General features: G+C 50.2%; 1 long non-coding RNA gene across 1 annotated transcript; it reads right to left on the bottom strand.

The window, feature by feature from the left end:
- Positions 1–10926: 10926 nt before the first annotated feature.
- LOC119101564 (uncharacterized) lies at positions 10927–17268 on the bottom strand. Its single transcript, XR_005094582.1, has 2 exons — positions 17156–17268; positions 10927–11118 (listed from the first exon to the last, which is right to left on the bottom strand). It is a non-coding gene; the product is annotated as an uncharacterized LOC119101564 (long non-coding RNA).
- Positions 17269–17846: the final 578 nt, after the last annotated feature.

The following is a 17846-nucleotide window of genomic DNA, read 5'->3' as shown; positions in this document are numbered from 1 at the left end:
AGTCTGACAACGTTTCATGCTTCGTTAGCTAGAAGTGGGTTCGGCACCATGAAGCTGTTACGGTGCAACGGCCTTAAATTGCAGTTCATTGTCTGCAAGGTCACAGCACGGCTGCTGAGCTTTTCGGAAACCGAGTTATGGGTTTTACTGCAGCTTGTCAATGACGGTGCTCCAAACGTCGACCACCGATGTGCGACCAAGGGTCATCAACCGCTGGCGCGGCGTGCGAAAGGAGGCGGTCCCATTCGTCCGGATTAGTGCTATGTAGACAATACTTACGTTTTTTAAGGTGCTCCCTCCTGAGCGGTCAGGCATGTTTCCGATAATCCGACTTTGCGGTGGACTCATACTGAGCCCGCCGGAGCAGGCCTGAAAATTATTTGGGATATGTGTGTCTGATTGGCGCCGTGGTTGAACCATATTTAAGGTCTGACAATTCATTCTTTTTTGTTGTTGAAATGAATGGTCACAGCCACCATACATCTATTCTTTTTTAAACCAACTGTTACGTGAACGACGATAAATGCGAGCGGCGTAAGCTTTTATCTTTTCGTTTAGTGACACACCTTGTATTTTTATCTTGGATTGAATGTTCATCACAGTAATTGCGCCGTGTTTAACCTTGATAGACCGCTTTCCTCATTTAAGGTCTTCAAGAGCTGACATTTTTGGAAAAACGAACTGCTACAAGCATTTTCGCAACATACTATAAAATAATATTGTCAAACTAAAACGCAAGGCATGCGTTCCAAGTGCAAACATTTGGACAAAAACATGGTAGAAGGACGATGACTTACAGACTTATGTTTAAAACGTGGAATGAAAATTATATAAAAAGCCTACGGAAACTCGGAATAGAGTGTTAGCCACCTTTGATCTATGTGGATAGGTGCAGAGCTGCATAATTCAAATTTTACGGGGCGTATAGTCGTGTTGATTGTTGCGCTACGATTCCAATGACGTTCAAACAGGGCATTTTTACAGGAACCGAGCCCACACCACATGGCATGAGCTCTGGCGAATCCCCTGAAGTGTGTGAAGACATCAGCCGAGCTCTACCTGGCCTCTGGTGCCCGCTACCGTGGCCAGCAGTAGCTTGGCGGCCAGCAGCAGGCGGCTCCGACCGTGACCGGCGCCTGACAGGGCCCGGCGCCGCCGCCACTCCGCCACACCCGGGCCCGGGTGGGGCAGTCGTCCCGGCGCCGCCGCCACTCCGCCGCACCCGGGTGCCGGGCAGTCCGTCCCGGCGCCGCCGCCACTCCACCATACCCGGACCGGGCAGTCCGTCCCGGCGCCGCCGCCGCTCCGCCGCACACGGGCCAGGCAGTCAGCCCCGGCGTCAGCGTTCCGTGACGGTGTGCCCGCCGACCGCGCCGTGCAACGCACACATTCGTTCCCGACCCGGGTCGGGCGGCGGCGGCGGTGGCGCCGCGTCGCTGGTTGATAGCTTCCGCTGCGGTCTGGGGCCCACAGCTTGAGGTCGGCAAACGAAGCAGTTTGCAGCGCGTGGGTTGGTGCGCTCTTGCTCGTGCGCTTCAGGGGTTTCGGCTGGAATGAGCTTGGCTGGGCATAAGTGTATAGGTTTTTTTCTGTCAAGTGCCTAAGCCAGCTCAACGACAAAAACATGTGAGTAGAAGGCAAGGAGAAATAAGATGCATTTGAACTCATTCAGAGCCGCTTTTTGAAACCAACTGTCAACGTTTCCTATCAAGTGATGTATACCTTTCCTGAAGGTGTGCTGCCCATAGTACGCGCAGCCGCAGTTTGTGACCCAATATATGATATAAAGTGGGCTCAAGATTCTAATTCGCTGTGCATTTAATGCCGCCGAGCTCCGCATGGTTTGCGCCCGGGTGATGGTCGTGCCGTCCCTACTTTTACGATCCTCAGGGTGTCGTACTTCTGAAATGATCCGCGACGATTTGGACGACCATCTCTGACTTGACCTGTCGCCGAACAGCTGGTGAGAAGAAAAGAGACCCTCCTGCCGTCGAGCTCACTCGCGAAACGAAACGAAACGAAACGGAACGAAACGAAACGAAACTCACGCTGACCTGGATCGCCGGCGAGCTCAATTTTCAAAACATAACCAGATATGACATAAAACTTCAACAACTATATGTCAGAATCAGCAGGCATACTAGAAAAAATAGGTCACGCGCCAGACGGGCCGCCGCAGCCTGTCCAAAAATAAATGAAATGATTAGCCAGTGGAACGCAGCAAAGGCCAAATTGCAGTAATAAATCAAAGGCAGTAATATGACATTGCAATACATTTTACCGCAGACCACACGGCAAAGATGACGCAGTTACTCCATACCAGTTTCTGTCCTTGCAAAATTCCAATCCCGCTTCATGCCGAGCCATGCCAGGCATGCCTCCAACGAGAAAGCATGTGAGTCCAGTCCAAAGTGTTGTCCATTCTAAGTGCATGGTCGTTTGATGACCGTATTCGATAAGCTTAGCTTATGAACATTTCGATTGCTGCGGTTTTCCAGTGATGACTGTCTGAGGGTCCTACGCAGACGCTTGGACTGGTCAGCCTGCTTGTCAGGCGAATGTGTAATTCACCCGAACGGGCAGACGTTTGGCGTGGTAGCCGTCTGGAAATCAGCAAATCCAACGATCTAGTGGCTTTTAAAACGCCGCTTGTTTAGCAACGATGTAATTGCAGACTCAATTGCTTACACTTTAACAACCACTGACTTGTGCGCGGTTACTCAATGCAATTATTACCGCGAAAGTAGAATTCCATGAATCCGTGGCAACGGGCGTATATATACAGCTGACAACGATGCATGAACGCACGTTCTGCACGCTAGTCTCTCGGTAAAGCTATGTGAATTTAACAATGCAATATCACATACATTCCCGTCGCATATGTTCCTTTTGGATTCAGAAGATGGTGACCAGGGGCGAAAACAATGAGACAGTCGCCCACCACAGATTAAAAACTTAAGATTACCTCTAGCCCTCTCTTTTCCCGTCGTGTTGTTCATAGTCCCTAATCCCTGAAAGAGCGCGCCATCGCTGCCTGAAACACAACGTATTGGACACTCTCCCAAGCTCATGCCGCACGCTTCACTGATGCATGCGATGTTAGATGGCAAAACAACGGAATGCGGGGCCAGATAGAGCGCAGGCAGGTGTGTACAAAAGAGAACCATGACAGTCGTGCCACGTCTGTGATAGGTGGCATGGTCGACTTATGGCGGTAGCGCAAGATAAACAAACAACCATATGATAGCGGGACTATTAGTCCCTCCTTCTGACTGAAGTTACTCCAGAGTCACGTGCAGCATCAGATCCCTCTCTTGCACTCTCATCTGTTCTAGTGCATGCTTCGGACATCTCGCGCGTCCTCTACGGCCTCTCAGCTTTTAGCAAAGGTCCACAGGGAAAAGAAACATGTGACGTTCCCTGAAGGTTCGGACTTGCATGTGACCTTTGACCGGCGTACAAGAACATTCGAGTGCGAGCTGAATTTGACTAGCCAACCAGCCCTCATTTGTACGGCCTGCACTACATTGGCCTTTTCCACAATAATACAAACGTCCAGGGATAACAACTCTCAGCTCCCAACTCCAGGCAAATGATGAACTTCAGTCTTGAAACACTCGCCAGAGCACTGACTTCACTTTTCTGCTGGTGTGGACCGTAGCTGACAGGTTTCGCTTTTTGTGTTGCGATGTGCAGACAACATTGCCTTTAGACCTACAAATTCTGCTTTTGTAAAGCGATATGAGCCATTTGATCTATAGCTGCCGTTGACGTGACGACGATTTCAGGCCTAAGCAGCGTTTCAAAAGTAAAAACTACGAGACGTATAATGTACAAATATGTGTTGATGAAATGGGCGAATAGAGTGAGGACATGCGTCGTGAATGGCAAGAACAACCGACAGGCTGGCATTCATGCGTTTATGATGAAGTGGATAAAGATTAGCACGGCTTGATTCAGGATACTACACACATCTTAAGTGAGGAATGTTTCGCACCGAATTTTCGCTCTCCATGCCACCCTAACCCTTTTAAAGATGAATTACATGAAGACAAGACCAACAGAAAACAGTACCATGCGGCCTGTACAGCGTGCGGTAGCCCGCTTGCCGGCGGGAAGCTGCCTTGGCACAATTGGTGACCTTTGAAGAGGCTAGAAATCTATTCGCACCACTTTGCTTATAACTGTCAGATACCAAGACGGACTTACGCCACACGACTTGCCCTTGTAACAAGCACCTACAGAGCCGATCGTCGGTAGCGATAACCTACCTGCATTGATTTGACACGGTTGTTGCGGTGATAAGGTGATTTCACTGGTGGCATGGGGCAGATACATCGCAAGGAACGATTCATTGCCGTGCTTTAAAGCATAAAAAGCAGCCCTTTGATCGTGGACAAGCGGATTATTACCCATGCAACCGCAGCCACCTCGCCTCCCTCCCGACCCCCGGTTTCTGCCATGTTTGTTGATAGTTCCTCCTCTCCCCACTAGATGGCAGAAGCTGCCGAATCCATCTCCCAGGTTGGGCGAATGAATGGCGCGCAGTCCATTCATCTATCAACCCAAATTACAATAATTAACACTGTAGTAGCCGGAGTAGTGCATATAAACTGCGTCACGACAGATATGGTGCGCCATTACCTGCGTTGAGATACGTTTTTTCGGGGAAGGTCACACCGCTTTTTTGACGTAACGACTGTCGCTGGCCTGCGCGATGGTGCAGGATGGGTGCCGTGTTCATAAGGCCCTCATTACCGGTCATAAATTATCCCAGTGGATCGGGTATATCGTGGCTGGAAGCGCCCTGTAAACCGTGTAGAGCTGTCTGATGCCAGTCTGTCGGCCGGGAGAGCTTGGAGAAGGTGCAGACTGCAGCTCCCGACTTTCAGGCCTCGAGCAACAGTACATCGACGTCGCCAAGCCAGGGGCTGATAGGCGTCCAGCTAGTGTACCCAGATAACGCCCGATAGAGATCAGCAGCGATGCTGGAATGCACGGTAGCGGAGTTTAGAGCGTTCCATCCCACACCCTTGGTAAAAGCTCGTGTCGCATTCAGCTGTCGTGGTTGTTGTGCGGTTACGCATCGCAATTATGCTTACATGCTCTTATACATCACATTAATGTCGATGGAGTCCATTGAAAAAAATGCTTGGAACGCAGTAAAAACTGATCCAAATGGAGAGAGAAAAATATGATTGAAATAAGAGACACAATAATTCAGTAAACTATACAGCTTTCATAATCTTACCGGGCGAAGGAGAGTTTAAATTTGTACCAAGTAAACATTGCTTCTATCAATCCGAAGCTAGTTCACTCTCAGCTAATGACATTTGTTTGAATACGTGAAGTACGTTTGGTATGAAACTGTTCTCAAGCATTATCTGTACCCGTTTTTAATCAGGTGGCTCAAGATTCGCCTTCGGAATGCAAACCGATGCACTTGGTGTTGGTAGTTTTTATGCTTATGAGAAACAGGCGAGGACTTTGGCGTGCTGTCGCCGTGCATTTTAACGCTTTTCATGCATGCCGGAATCCTGGCATTGGAAAATATGCATCCTGGGATCGGGTTTGACTGCAGTCTTGGATTCCGAGATTACGGGTGCCTTTTGCCTTGTTTAACATTCCAAACCCAGACAAACGCTTTGTCGTTTTGCAGGCAATATTTCCTATATTTCATCGCAATTACTCATGCCGACGCCGCATACAGATCCGCACATGTCATCTGAAAACATTCCTGCAGAGAAACCCTACCGCCCTGGAGCGTAAGCATCCAAAAATGAGAGTCCCCCAGCGACGTCAACGAAGCTTGGCGCGAAACAGCGCGGGCGGGAACGCGGACCACTGCGACGCAATTCACCAAAATAATTCTGGTTTTGGACACAAGTATATTGACTGCTTCACAAAGTTCAATGTATATGGGTCCTGTCAGGTTAGGCAGCACGACAGCAACACAGCAAACGATTGTTCATTACGAGCGGTGCACAGGGTGGGACCGTGGGACCCCATGCACCATCAGTTGGAACACACATGATGGCCCTGAGGGGAGGCGAAGTTGTGGAGCCAAAGTTGCGAAGATCCAAAAAACATCGCATTCCCAAAGGCTGCAGCGTGCTCTAGGCGCTTCAACATGACGTAGGAATAACTTGTTTGTTTGACATTTTTGGCATGAAAGGTCTCGCGACTGAATATGAGAAGACAGCAGCGTGCTGGTAAAGGGTTCATCAGAACCTATGTGGCCCCAAAAATCCGCCGTAGTTAGAGATCCAAAAAGTTAAATGACTTCAACTCTCATAATTCTTGATATGCTGCTGTTGCTAATCGGTGCTCAATTTAATGATAAGTCACAGTGACGTAATTATAGGCTTTCGTGCACAAATTGGCCGTATTTTTAGGGTCGGGCTCCTTTGCCTTGTTATATAGCATTGGGTACTGCCATTCATCTTAGCGTCTACTTATGGCGGCCATCTTTTATAGACGAGCTGGTGACGAAAATGTGCATAGCTGTTTTAGCATGGCTCCAAAGGGAATGGCTCGCCGCGTCTCGTGCCCTATACAGGGTATTATACCTCCAGGTTTCGCAGCACGCTATTGTACCTACTCGCGGTCTTATGCCTCCAGCTATCTGTAGAGTGTGCAATGAAAAAAGCTACGGCACTTCCTTTGAAACCTAACCGGGCTACGGTCGGACCACGCAGAGGCTGCTGCTTATGATGGCAAACGTGATATAAGGCGCGCAACGTGCATGTCTAGATTGCTTTAAAAGCATGTTGTCAGGGCTATCAGCAGCGACAGCCAACCTGCAACAGCAGCAAACTTTTTTAATTCACAAACATGCTCGTGGCACGAGATATTCAGGTGGAATTGGAATGGTACTGTAATTTCTTGCATGATTTCCGAAGGATTCGAAATTTTAAACCCGAAATACAGTCTTAAGATGATCAGCGTCGTCTTGTTAACGAGCTCATTTGCGCCAGTCATGCTCCGGGAAGACTTTTATTGAGTAGGATCTAGAAGAGGTTATTCCACTTAAGCATAACCCAGGACATGTCATCTTCCGCGCACTGCGCACATAACACTTTCATTGGACGGTGTGTGGCCTCACCAGCAACAGCGACATCAAGCGTCAAATTCCCCAGCGCTTTCCTCAACAAACCTTTGGGCACCGCCGTTTCTACCAGGCCGGAATACATCGGAACGTGTTAGAGAGGACGGTCAACAGCACGGGATCGCGGCGTCATCGGTTACATCGGTACGTGTTGTCGGAACGTATTCCTCTACGAGTGTTGTCACATCTTAGACATCTGTATATAACAGACACATTGCTGGGCAAGGACTCCCTGCCAGTGCAGTTCTGCAGCGCTGAGGGCTGCGGACGCGGCTGAGGTGCGTGTCGCCGCCGCCGCCGCCGTCGCCGCCGCTCCTCCGTGACGCGTCTGCGTGACCTCAGCGGCTCGGCACCTGCCCGCTCGGCGGGGTGCACAGGCCCATCGCAGCCAGCACACGCGCCCGCAGCGCCGGCTTTCCTGCGCCTTTTTCCCGGTAGGTCGGACCGGCGCGGGCGCGGGCGGGCCGCCGCACGGTCACACCCCTGGCCGTGCACCTCCGGAGCACCACGCACGCCGACCAGCTGCGCCGGCTCCCCGCCATCGCGCTCCGCCTCGATCGCAGACTCGGGATCGGAGTACGCCGAGGCTGATCGAGCCCCCGACGGCACGGTCAGAGTGACCTGGACGCCTCGCACACGGCCCGGTCCGCTTGCGGGCGCCTCAGACAGTCACCGACCGCCCAGCGGTCTCTCGAGCGCCAGGAAGCGCCAAACGCACCACGGCACAGTGGTCCGCACAGCCTTGCAGGATATTGCTGATCACAGTGATTACTGTGTGTTATGGCAATAATTGCAGCTGCGAAGAATGTTATGAAACCAAATGATATGCTTGTGAAATAACTTAAACGAAATAACAGTAGCACTGCACGTTAATTATACGCCTAGACCGTTAGTGTGCATTAGCTGTTGAACGATGAGTGGACTGTTCCATGACTTATGTGAGGAGCTGGGACTTAAGTACTCAAATGCTTGTGAGTGCGCGGAGCAAAGAGCGCTCGTATGAAATGGTCAGAACATTACTAATAGCCAGTAAGGTTCGAATGTCAAAATAAATGATTTGCAGATGCTGCGTATCCACGGTGTGTAGCACCGCATTTATGAATCAACGTCTAGGGATCGGCGTTTTGCTCAGGGCAGGTCCGAAGCATTCGACGTTCCTTCCACTTGCATTAGTACGGCTGCGTGCTGTACACTATAAGCGTGAACATGAACTCAGTTGGTCCAATATAACAGTTCGTGCGCCCGCAGAGCGCCACGGAAAGCCCTCCGAGCAGACTGATAGTTTGAAACTCGTTTTGACGAGGGGGGGGGGGGGGCGTTCAGCGTGAGCCTGGCAAGCAGCTCGGTCTGGATGAGTCTGGTAAGCGGCTCGGTCTGGATGATCCTGGTAAGCAGCTCGGTCTGGATGCTTGACACACGCAGCCATAGCTACGGCAGTGGCACAGGCTGATGGCGATCGGACGTTGGAGCGTTTTTCGACAATTTCGGTTTGTTATCAGGTCATCATTTGTGTGTTTTGGTTCTTAATGCGCAATATATACATTGTGGCTCATCGTGCTTCTATCGACTTGCCTGAACGGCCGCTTGCAATCCGTTTAAGCCGCGAAGAGATTTGACATTGCAACTCGATATGGAGTCGCTTGATTTACTCAAAGTACGCATACCACGTCTTGGCCAAAAAAGCATCGACAGCGTTATAGAGCAACAAATGGTAAAATGAACAGAATTGCAAGCACCAGAGAGCTGCAAAACACATATCCACATTTCGTTTTTCAGAGCCATATGCTCTCTCAGTCCTCGCAAAACGCAGCCTTAAAACGCAGCGAGTCATTCCTTCCCTGCACGTCTTCCTTAAAACGCAGCGGATCATCCCTTCCCTGCACGTCTTCCTTAAAACGCAGCGGGTCATCCCTTCCCTGCACGTCTGCCTTAAAACGCAGCGGGTCATCCCTTCCCTGCACGTCTTCCTTAATTGCATATTTCCGTTGCTGTCGCGCGCTTTCAAGCATCTGGCGACCAGGTATGGCCGCATTAAACCAATGAAACCGCGGGCGACCGTGCTCATTAATAAGCGGCTCCATAACTCAGCCGTCCCCCGACGATCCGGCGCCACGTCCCTAATTGGCGGCGCGGCCGGTGTGAAAGTCGACGCCGGCGTTGGCCGTCGGCAGCGGGCCGCGTCGCCACCGACGGGGCCGCGGCGCCGGCGGCGGCGGCGGCTCGGCGCGGCGGGAGGGGCCGCCGGGCCGGCGCCGGCCCCGCCGACCTGTTTCCGCGCCCGCGGTGTCCAGCCCGTCGACCTCGGAGACGAGGTGGTGCTGGATGGGGATGGTGGCGTCGATTATCCAGCCGATGCGTTGTTGGGTTCATGCATGGGCGTGAGTTACGAGAAGACCCGTCAAAACGTTTCGATGCATTTTGAGCTGTATTCTGTGATCGGCAAACTGCTTTCTTATTGATCAAGCGATTGAGAATGGATGTGCAGCGTATGGGCCTAATTCACGTCAGCCGGATTGGATCATTTCACAACATGAATCACTGTGATTCCCATTCTTCAGTCATCCGTTTTCCTTGCAAGTCTAAAACACCAAAGGCCAGAATGGCCGATCATTATTCCGAGATATTGTCGGATATGAATGTGATATTGTCAGAACGTGAATCACTGTGATCTTCATTCTTCAGTCATCCGTTTTCCTTGCAAGTCTAAAACACTAAATGCCAGTATGACCGATCATTATTTCGAGATATTGTTAGATTTATGAATCAGACACCTTCGCTACCGCGGGGTAGCGAAGGTGTGTGACTACCCCGCACCGACATCCCTGCACCCACTGTCCGACACGTTTCACCTCACGCGTGACCCGTAAGTGAGTCATGAGAGTGCACAGCGACGTGCCTGAGACTCGGGGAACCGATCAGGTCGACCCCCTGACCCGACCGGGTGAGGCGCGGTCCCACCAGACGCGTCGCGGTCCTCAGCCGCCTCCGGCGGTGCACGGATGACTCCCACAGTCGCGCACATCGGCGCTGTTTCAACAAACCAGACCAGGATTCTTGAACCGAAGCAGTAGAGCAGCGACCCACGCCCATCATCTTTGCTGGTCTTCTTTGTCGGGATGGAACGTAGAACAGAACGCACACTGATCGGTGTCGGTATAGTACCAGAAGCCACTTGACTCAATTTACCTAAGTGACCCTAAGCGTTGTGTCGTTTTGTACGCTGTGGGCATAGTCTCTGTCACAAACACCACTGACGGATGCAAAGTCCACATTGTGTTGGATTCATTTTCTCTTGAACTGTCTGTCTTTTCTGTTTTCTGTCTGGTTGGTGGTAACTGCTGTTCACTTTTTACTGCAGATTCGAGATGTAAGTCGACTGTTCACTGAGTTCCGACAGCACGTGAGCGTCCCATACGTGAGCAGATGCTGAGCTGTTCCTTCAAGTGAGCACCTGGTTCATGCACTCGTCAAACAAAGAGACGGCAGCCGAAGAGATGTCAAGGCTAGGTATTAAGGTAAAAACGCCTTACAACCTAACACGTTTAAAAAACGCGTTAGGTTGTAAGGTTGATGTCATGTTTGATATCATACATTTCCATCCTTCCACTTGACAGAAAAATGACCCAACCCGAATCACCCAGGGGCTTTGTGGATGAAGCTTCGCGTTTGGCACGCGGTTTCTCACCACCTGAAGACTGCAAATCACGACCAGCAAAAATGCCTCTGAAAATACCACTTCTGTGCATGTAGTTACACAACACTCAAGCCATAATGACGGACGATGAAATGATGATGCATGGTGGCGCAGACACACGGCATGTTTTCAGCTATGTATTAAATCAGCCAGACTTCACGAACAGTCGTGCATGACGGGGACCGCGGCATGCCAGGCGACTCACACAGGCCGGGACTTGCAGACGGCACAGGACGGCACCACATTTCTCGGCATAGAGACATTCTCGGAATGCTCTTACCCGGGCACGCAGTCTTTCTCGCTACCGTCTTCGTACCTGAGAAAAACAAACAACGTACTTGAAGACGGGAGCAGGTGAGAATGTCCAGGATTGTAGGTAGAGGGTCGGGTTGACTCGTTCCTTGCCCTGCACCACATAACCGTAGCGTTCGATTTTACGCAAATGTTGGGGACTCGAGTCCCCAAAGTCCACCTTGAAGTGACACAACGGATGAATCCAAGGAGCTAAGTTCACATTGCGTAGGATCAAGCGGCATTTCCCCTCACTCATTCGTCACCCAGCAAGGATCACCTCACCGGCCTCCAGATGCAAAGCACGAAGGTGATCGACAAAGCAGCCAAAACGGAAAAGAGGAAGCACACGAAAAAGCGGCAGGGAGACCAGAAGCGTGGATGAGAGAGGGCGAGAGGGGTGGGGGTGGAGAGAGCGCGAGAGGGCGAGGGTGGCTTCAGCAAGGGACGCGCCAGGGGACGGACGCCGGGGCGGCGGCTGAGGTCGCCCATAATGACAGCTGCTCTGTAATCATCTCCGAGGCCCAGACTGGCCGGCGTCGGCCGGGGTCAGAGGGGGCCGGCGTCCCTCCCCTCTCGGCCCACCGCACCATTTGGGCCTGCCTGCCGGGCCCGGGCCGCGCCAGAATGGGACGGCTCCAGCCCGAGGGCCCGACCGTACGTCTTCGGCGCCAGCCTGCCGCGGGGTGTGAGCACTAACGGCTGCCCGACCGCCCAAAGTGGCTGTTCAGAAGTGCTCTGTCATTGTGTGCGATGCAGACGAAGACTACCGTGCATCAACCGGACAGCCATGCTGCCGTCGCGATAGTGTTTGCAGTCTATTGCAGTCGATAACCACCTACGCCTCCCGCAACTCCACATAACACAAAGACCAATTGGTGCACATCGACATAAACATGCCGGTGTGCGGATGCATTTGTCTTCGCATTAAAACTGTCACTGCTGTCTGCTCGTGACATGTGCACCGCTCAACAGTGCGGTGGGACATCGGCGCCGAGTGAGTTTGCTGGACGGCCCGGATGGGCGTGATCCATCAGCTGACCTAAGCTGGCCTAAAGCCAGCTGGCCTAAAGCGGCGTGTCCGGAGCGGCCGCAGTCGAGCCCCGTACCCCTTCCCCTGAGCAGCGCTCGGTAGGGCGCCAGGCGTCGGCGAATCGCCAGTCCAGGTCAGCTGCGCGGCGGAGCAGCTGCAGCTGAACTGTACCCGGCCGGTACTCTTCATTACAGGCCTGGTTCAGATGGCACTGTGCACTGCCTTCACGGTCACTGCGTTACTCAGGGTAGGGCCGGGGTGGGGTGTGGGGAGGGGTCAGGTCAGGCGGCTGCATCGCGTTACAAGCACCCATAAAAACAAACGGGTGTATGTAGTCCTGCCGCTCCAAAATCAACGATCCTTACAATCGCCACCGTGTTATATAACCAAGGAATGGAAAAACCGCCACATAAATGTATATTCGGCCGCTGTGCCACTGGACCACGACCGTTCCGCCCCGTGCTGTTATTTATAGCTTCAGATATTTACCTGAGCTTCACGTTTTGTGAGATAACTCATCACCGGGCTGTGACAACAATGGGCGGGGAATTCTTGAGGTAACTCGCATCAGCGGAGGCTTTCAAACCGAACGATTGCCCTGCCAGGCCTGAGCCACAACACTGACGACGCTATGGCCGAGCATGAGGAGCCTGCACGCTTTTTTCAACACACAACAGGCGCCAATGCGGGGGAGGAGGGTTCACTGAATACCGAGTCGTACATTTTTTGTCGAGATGTTCTATCTGATGCTGGCTACAGCAGCGCTATGTTTTGTACATTTGATCCCTGCACCAGCGGAAAACAGTTGCGAAGCAAAACTCCCCAATCTGCTTGCAGATACACATGTTTATAAATGCACCCTCTGCCCGTATGATGCATAAACGCAGCCTCTGTAGCACAGACATTGCGGGAAGAATGCAAACTGTGCTTGGTACTCAACCCATTGTCAGTCTTGGGCGTCGGGACATTTATTCTAGTCAAGCAGAACAAACAAAGTAACGAAATACAAAGGTATTGCCACAGGACGCAGACTATATAGCGTATTCATTTAAGAACAGGATGCTTGTTGAAATGCGAACATTCAGCCAATCCGTGAGTAATGCCCAGAATGCACCATGACTGACGCGAGCGAATCACTTTTTCCGCGCTGTCTTAAAATAGAATTACATTTCATCGGCGTCCTGAAAACTTCGAAAACGCAGGCTCAACAAATGTTCGATATTGTCCCTCCCTTTCAATATCTGGTCTGTATCGGCTGATTTTACGAAATAATTGTTTCAGATTCCAACAGCGTTTCTGGTCGAAAAATACAGGCTCCAACGAAGGCTACCAACTTTTTTATCGTGCCGTTAAGTAGACTGTGTGTCTCTGTACTCAAGCTCTATTGTTCTCCAGCCAGCATTTATAAACATGTGTATCTGCAAGCAGATTGGGAGTTTTGCTTCGCAACTGTTTTCCGCTGGTGCAGGGATCAAATATACAAAACATAGCGCAGCGTTTCTGTTATAAAAAATGTTAACATGCAAGCAACTTAAATGTCATGTAGTATATGGAACATAATTAATGCACAAAGTATAGGTAGCCCATGCGACGACGCTTTACTGTGAACGAGTTAAAATGATTGGTGGCACAATACAATTCATTTTAAATTTCTACACAATGCGTCAAAAGTTACGGTATATCTTGGTTCTTACCAGAAATTAACATCGCCAGCCTGTGTTTATTCAAATGAAAATTGATAGCAAATTTTGAATACATTTTGACAAATAGCGGCGTAGTACGCCACAATAGTACCCCCCCCCCCCCCCCCTCCCACCCATCCGCACACTATAACCTCATCCCTTTGCCCATAGTGAAACGAAATTTTCAGATTACATGAAACGGAAAAGAGAAACGGCAAAAGATAGCAAAACAAAGCGTATGGAATGAATTGGGCGCGTGCACGCTTCTCAACCATTACAATAATGAGAGCAGATCACAAAGCCGTACGGCGTTATAGCGCGGGGCGAGCATCTGCGCGGAGGTCTCTGCTCGCACAGCGCGGCCAGTGGCAGTGCCTGGTGAAATTGCCGCACCGCATCCGAACACAGAGAGTCTCGTGAAGGAGCAGCAGCGGAACACACACCCAGCGGTGCTCGCTGCTGGCGGCGTGACGTTGTGCACAGAAGGACAATGGAGCTCCAAGCTCGACCGGATCCTAAGGTAGACACGCACTGCAGCATGTTTTTCCATAAATGGGGCGGGGTGTGTCAGTGGCTGCGCAACACAGGCCGCATTCGACGACCTACCATGCCTGAGAAGAGCTACGATACGATTGTCACTGTGCAGAGAACCATGCCTTTGTGCTCTCTAGCACAGTCACAAATGAATACAAGGTGTGTCTCAAAACACGGTGAGAACACAAACTTAAAGCTAATGCTGGTTGTTTGCTGGTTTTGTCGTTGGCGACACTAAGTCAATGAAAAATAGCCCGAGAGTGCATTGAATAGGAGTTTTCGTTGGCCTCCATAATCGTTATCTATTCAAAACAACATGCTGAGCGAATGTTGCAGGGGGGTGACTTTGGGATCAGAAGGAACTGGCTGGCCAAGCTCAGCCATGCACTGATACCACTGAAATCCCTTTCCTCTGTCAGCCAATGTTAACTTCATCTCACATAAAACACTCCTATTCTTTCCATAACGCGACTTGCTGACTATGACCACGTTTCTGGTTGTTCATCCCTTGGCGTCTAAACCCTATGTCTATCCACCGCAAGTCTAAATGCCAGTTATATACCTGCATGCTGCATGCTTTAATTGTGCCCCGTAAGCATGCCAGTCCTAGCCCTCGCTATTTGTATTTGTTTTGACTCATCTTTTGTTGAGGAAGCTCATGCTCTCTACATAATACGTCGAATAGACCGACAGGCGTCGAAATGCCTAACCTACTTATGCAGTGTGGAGATAAGCAAATGCTTTGTAGAAGTATTTAAGCGTCAAATGCAGGCATACCCGTAAATCTGCCATCATGAGCACAAGCGCATGTCGCACACTGGTCAAAGCAGGATTATTAAGTGCATGGATCGACTAAGCATGATATCGAGGATATGGCTTGGAGCGGGTTTTACGGCGATACCGCCCTGGGAACCGAAAGGCGCTCCGCTCGAAAACTGCTGAAACGAATCTTCCAAAGTTGACCATGAGAAAACATTACGGTGCAATACAACTACCATCGCTGGAGACGCAGCGATGAGCATTAGAGAGAGGTTTTTGAAATCACATACGCAAGATACACTTTACTGCTTTGCTGCGGCAGGTATATCCATTTGTTAATTCATCCCTTCATACCAAAGGTAAGTACGTAAACACCCCTTGTTTTGATACACTTTTTCTCGAAAAAAAACTTTAAAACCCCCTGCAAAACGAGTGCCTATCGTCGCAAGTAATGATGCACTCCTGCTGCTTTTAACATCAGTAACATCTTTAACATCAGTTTTCTTCGTATTCCGTGGCAATCTTCCAGTAAATTTTCACGTCTATGGATACCTAACTCAACCAAACGAATGTTCTACTCTACAGGCATCTAAATAAACACCAGGTACACATTCGGGGGCAGGTAGATTACGTCATTTGCATTAAATTCAAGACATAGTTTGTTTTCAAAGCGATATTTACTCCGTATGCCAGATAATAAGATTGCCAAATAGCCAGATGTCAAAACCACCAGTCACCTGCCAAAATAGTTTTGAGTCAGCAGTCAGCTGCGGATGTTGCGTGGAGTATGAATATTACGCAGAAGGATAACATACGTGAATCTGTCTTTGTCGTTCGTCTATAGAGCGGGTTTTCGACACGTGCAGTTGGATGTCAGTCATTTTTCGGCGTGGTACCAGCACTGCACGTTATCAGCATTCTTGAAGCCTTCAAAACTGGCGTTCCACCAAAACCTCGCACCTACATCTTAACTCACTCGTATCTGCTGACGTTGGCAACGAACATGTTTCGGACGTAGGTGATAAGAGGTGGAACGAAAAGCACCGCCGATAATGCCACGAGTAGGATCCGCAGGTCCAGGTCCACAGTTACTTCAACCGTCGTGCTGAGAATTTTCATGGCGGAAGAATAAATTTGCATGCTTCTGATGATGTTCTTGATATTTTGCCTGGCTCAGACACAGCGTGCTTTGGTTTACAACTAAGTTAGTAGCATTTCGTAAATGAACGTCCCGTAGTTAGAACGTTAGTCGCATTTCGTAAACGAACTTGATCATCAATGACGTTTCGAACAACTAGCATTTATGTGAATGAGCTCTTGTAAGCATTCAAAAAGAAAACAAACAGTCATGGCAACTAGCAATTTAATGAGAAACGCGCCACAAATGTGTGCATAAGGTTACAAAACCAGGGTTTAAAACAGTCAGGAAATCAAAAAGAAAAGAATAAGCAAGGAACTCTGAAAAATTTCAGGAGTGTATTTTGCGCTAAACATGAATGCTACCTCGCGTTCTGCAAATTGTTAAAGTGAATCGGATCCTTTGACAACGAAAATTTAAGAAAGTCGGCATGTTTGATTCTGCTACAATTATGTAAAGAAACAGAACATGCAATACATATGCGTAGCATGGTGGCAAAGGTATATCCTGTTGGGGCCACAAACCGAGCATAGCCGTGATTCCCGACGTACGAACTGAAGCTGAAAGTCGTTTACCATGAAAGGCGTATTGCCATATTTCCAAAAGCCCCAACCCATCATGTTCGGTAGGTTTCTCAAGGACTATGTATCACAAATTCTCGATGTTTTAGTTGTAGGTCAGCAATCCACGAAACAGCAGCACATGGTAACAGGAGTGTTTTCATAATTGTGCATGAGATATCCGAACAAGTGCGACTATTTGACAACGGAGACGACAAAAAACATGAATCGCTAAATATGCTCGAATTCACAAGCACCTCCCAAGCTGGGAGGACAACCCCTCGGCAGCATTCATCGCCGGTTTACACCACACCACACGCCACCTGAAGCTGCAAGCCCCGACGAAGCGAACGCACCCTCAAGTGGCTCCTGACCTACACGCTCGAAATCCCCGTCACTGTCGGCTTTCTAGCCAACACGTGCACTGCAGCACAGGCGCGCACAGCCCGCCGTCCGCGCTCACCGAACACTCACCACCAACTGATCGCCGTAATCGTGCTAACAATTGACTGCCATTATCCTAACTGCGTTTAATTCGGTAATTGCGGTGCAGGCGATACACGAAACAGTACCACGCGAGGACGACACTTTGGGTGCGCACTGGGCGTGTATGCGTTCAACATGCCACCCTTCCTGTCAGCTCGACTGTTCGTGTCAGATTTGTGTGAATTGATTTTCACACAGCCATTGCAACTCGGTTCGCATGGATCGTTTGGCATCGTAAACAACAAATAGCACACACTTCGCGTTTTATTCATGGAGCAGCTCAACAAGATTTTAACAGACGGTTGGGTGCAAGAAGAGACTTTCATATAACACAGGGGTGCTACAATGGCTTCTATACATAAACTGGATCGTTGATAACGGAGCACGGAGGCCATGACGAGGAAACTTCCGTGGCACCTACGCCATCTGTTGTTAGAATGTGGAACTATCAACTGCGATTCGGCCGGTCGCAAGAAGCGTGAGGAGAAAACAGTGGCGGGCCGCCGCAAAAAAAACGGCCCGATGGTTACTTACGTCCGGGAGCGCATTCTCATAGTGCCC

This window comes from Pollicipes pollicipes, unplaced genomic scaffold (genome assembly GCF_011947565.3).
Source record: "Pollicipes pollicipes isolate AB1234 unplaced genomic scaffold, Ppol_2.1 Scaffold_4881;HRSCAF=5763_pilon_pilon_pilon, whole genome shotgun sequence".
Lineage (NCBI taxonomy): Eukaryota > Metazoa > Arthropoda > Thecostraca > Pollicipedomorpha > Pollicipedidae > Pollicipes > Pollicipes pollicipes.
This window is presented reverse-complemented; position numbering and strand designations above follow the sequence as displayed.